The sequence below is a fragment of the Grammomys surdaster genome, unplaced genomic scaffold (genome assembly GCF_004785775.1).
Source record: "Grammomys surdaster isolate TR1022 unplaced genomic scaffold, NIH_TR_1.0 1166, whole genome shotgun sequence".
Classification (NCBI taxonomy): Eukaryota; Metazoa; Chordata; class Mammalia; order Rodentia; family Muridae; genus Grammomys; species Grammomys surdaster.
The window spans coordinates 2,580,800-2,584,469 of record NW_021605585.1 but is presented as its reverse complement, the minus strand read 5'-3'; positions in this window follow the sequence as shown (position 1 = coordinate 2,584,469).

Genomic DNA, 3,670 nt, shown 5'->3' with positions numbered 1-3,670 from the left:
AAGGCGACCCTCCCTGCCCCCGGCCGCCGATGGAACGGCCCGCTCCGCCGCCGTCACGTGGGCTCCTCCTCCGTGACGTCGGCGTCTTCGCTGTAGCAAAGCTCGGCCTCTGGAATTCTGAGAACTAATTTGCTATTCGGTGACATAAGAGGGGGAGTGCGCTTCGCTTTCCCGGGGTCTGGGGCTAATTCTTCCTCTCCTACCCATAAACTCGACTCCTCGAGCTAAGTACATAAAAAGGAGCTAGAGGTGTGAGCCGTTTAAACAAGTATGTTAGAGGCAGGTTTAGAGAGGCGAGTGAGGGAGAAAACAATAAATACCACAGCTCCTACCAGCTAGAATATTAGGCACCACGAGAAAAATATTTGCCAAGCAGTTTTCGGTGGGTTCATTTGTTTTCTTTTTATTTGGGACAAAGTATGTTGGGGCGGGGGTTCCTTTTGGGATGGTGGTTTGGGGATGCTCCTTGTTGTATTTAATGATTTAGGGTTTTTTGTTGTTTTTTTTTTTCCTCCGCTTCTGATTTTTGCCTTTTGCAAGTTTGTGGTGTTATGTAAATCGTAAGAACTGTCATCCGTTGGTTTTATGTCTCTCTCTCTCTCTCTCTCTCTCTCCCTCCCTCCCTCCCTCCTTCCCTCCCTCCTTCTCTCCCTCTCTCTCATCTCTCAGGCATTTAAAAGATGCATTATTTCAGCCTAATACCATTGACAGAAGCTTAGATTTTGGGCCACATATGACAGCCCCAACCTCCAACACTGCCCCCCACCCCCTCCAGCCACCCTTGGTGCAGTTTCCTTTTCCTCTTGGACTTTTACTGACGGGAAGCCTTCCTGCATTTGAAAGAGATGTAAAAGGATTTGGTTTGGTTTGGTTTGTTTCTTTCCAGGACAGCAAGTGGTGGATTTACTCTGTTACTGTTGACTCTTAGGAAATTTCTTGATGCTAGAAATGTGTGTGTGGGTACGTGTAATGCTTGTCTGTTACAACATTCTATGAAGCCAAATACATGTTTATATTTTGCTATTTTTTTAAGGTCTTGAACATTTTTTCCCTTTTTTTTTTAAAGCCCCCTGGGTTCGTTTCAAGGTCGTCGGGGAAAGAAAAAAAAATCTCTTCAATATGTGTTGAAGGGATCAGCCTGAGGGAATTCTAAAGGCCTGGCTGCCAGGATCACAGATACTGCGTGTATTTAGTACAGGCTGTGCTATAACTAGGCGCACCGCAAGCAGCCGGGTCCTCTAGGCTCTGGAGCGGAGCGGAGGGGGAGGGGGGAGGGGGAAAATCTTTCTTTCCTTTCTTTCTTCCTTTATTTTAAAAGGCCAATGCAGGGCAGAATCCTTTCACTGTGGGCCCCAGTTTGTTTGTTCATGGCTGCCAGTTTCCCTATTTAAATGTTGGTTGGGGTTTTTGCCCTCCTACTCATCCCTGGATGAGTGAGACTCTTGTTTCTTTTATGTCTGTCTCTTGCAAGAAGGGTGTGCGCTAAATAATATTCAGATTCCTTAAGAATTAGAATGAACCCAAAGTGTTTGGAGCAAAAGACGCTTTCAAAGGTCAGGCTGTTTTGGGCTTTAGCTGTAAAACTCCTTCAAATGGCTCGTTAAATCACAGAGGGGTTCTTAAGCATTCGCAAAATATCCCCACATATTAATTTCTAATGAATACCTGTGGACCACAACCCTAAACCTGGGCTTAAAATAGAGATGCAAGCCGAGTTCTGGAAGACTGCTGGTTTCTGGGGTACAGAGGGCTGTTCCTATGAGAAGTTTCAGCTGTGTCGTTGTTGGAGTAACACCACCACTTCAAAAGATGATGTCACAGGTTTTAGAACTGGGGGAGCTGATTGTTTTCTATGGGGGTTGGGACTTACAAAAATCCGTTGTCTGTCCCTGAGAAATCTGAATATTTTAATACGTATTGGCAGATGGATTACTGCAGTCCCGGTGGAAAAGCCTGTCTTGTAAAGGATTTCTGAGGAATATACATAGGCCTAATCCTATCACTGTTGGGGGAAATGAACATTTTACTTCCAAAGACATGGTGACTTTGTCAAATGGATCCACGCTGCCTGGAGGCAGGGCGGCTGCTTTGGGTTTCTGTATCTAGAGCCCCCTTCCCTCTCGTTTTTAGAGTAGTAAGTAACTCCCACTGGACCCAAATAACACCCTGATTTTGCTGAAGTGGTTTTCTTCGTGTAGCTAGCTGTCTGATTACTACCTTTTCTGAGCATTAAGTACTTCGTATTTCTTAGATGCGACTTAGCTCTGGAACAGGAGTTGTTTGGTTTTGCTGTATTGTTGTCCTCATAAATAGAATTACTATTATGGTGTCTTTGATTATTTTTCTTTGCCAAGTGACTGTGTGCTTATCCCTTGACTCCTACCACCAAGCCTTCAAAACACACACACACACACACAGACACACACACACACACACACAGTCTGTCTTGTGTTCCCTTTGCTACTCCACTCTTAGCCCCATGGGGGCGCTGCAGAGCAAAGGGAAATGTGTTCCCTCAGGCAGTAGAACCAGCCAGAGTGGGGGCTGGGAAGGAATTTACCCTTCTCATACCTCATACCCTTTGATTCTCTGAAGAGTTTTGCGGAGCCCTGCTTTATAGGTAATTAACCCCATCACTAGGACCTCTTATCCTTCCTAGGACCATGTGCGGGAGTTCTGTGGTGGGATTTTTGTTGTTGTGTTTTGATTTTTTCCCTTCTCCCTGTCTTCCCACCCCACCCCCCAAATGAAAGTGTGTATGTTGGAAGAAAATATCCAGAACAGAAGGAGGCACCTACTTTTAGATGACTCTCTTTTTCTCTCAACTGAATGGCTGTTGAAGAAAATTATGCGTTCACCTTTCAGTTTCTTCAGTTCCAGAGAAAGTAACTTAATAGAGTTTTATACCAACATCACCTCTTCCTGAATGCCCTTCCTTCTCTCGTTATTGGTCTTCCCTGCTCACTTCCAGCTATGTAAGGCCTGAATTCTACAGTGCTATTACTGGGCTAAAGAAATGACTGGACTAGACTGAGATTCTTTTACATCATCCTTAAGGAGCCCACACGATTCCATGCCCTGGGGTCCTATGAATTCTTTCTGCAGACTTGAGAACAACACAGATCATCTAACACCACGAGTTAATGATTCCTGGTTGCTAACACTCAGGAGAGAGGACTAGGCCAACTTCCTGCCCCATGGACTGAGCTTAGGAATACATCCTTGATCACAGCTGCTGGGTAAATATAAGCTGTATTACAAAATAAAGTAACTTGGTACTAATATTACATTGTTGAAGGGATGGAACATGATTCACACCCACTTTTCTTCACAAGACCTTTCCCATAATTCAGCCAGACTTGAAAAGGAACCTATCTATCCTTGGGATAAACTCTGTCCTGTCTGCTCTCCATGGAGGTTTGAAATGGAAGAGTGTCCCACCAGTTTGGAGAGTGGAGGATAGCACTAGATTCTAGAACGAGGACCCTTATTGATAATCACTCCTCCAGCCTCTGTCTTCCCAAGGGCTAGACTGTCCCTCATGAAGGCATATGAGCCAACCTAGAATCATAACTGAAAAACGAATCCATGTGATTTGATGCCTCTAGTCACTTCTGAGGATCGGGCTGACCTGACAGTCTGGCCTTGAGGGGTATGTATCACGTTCTTG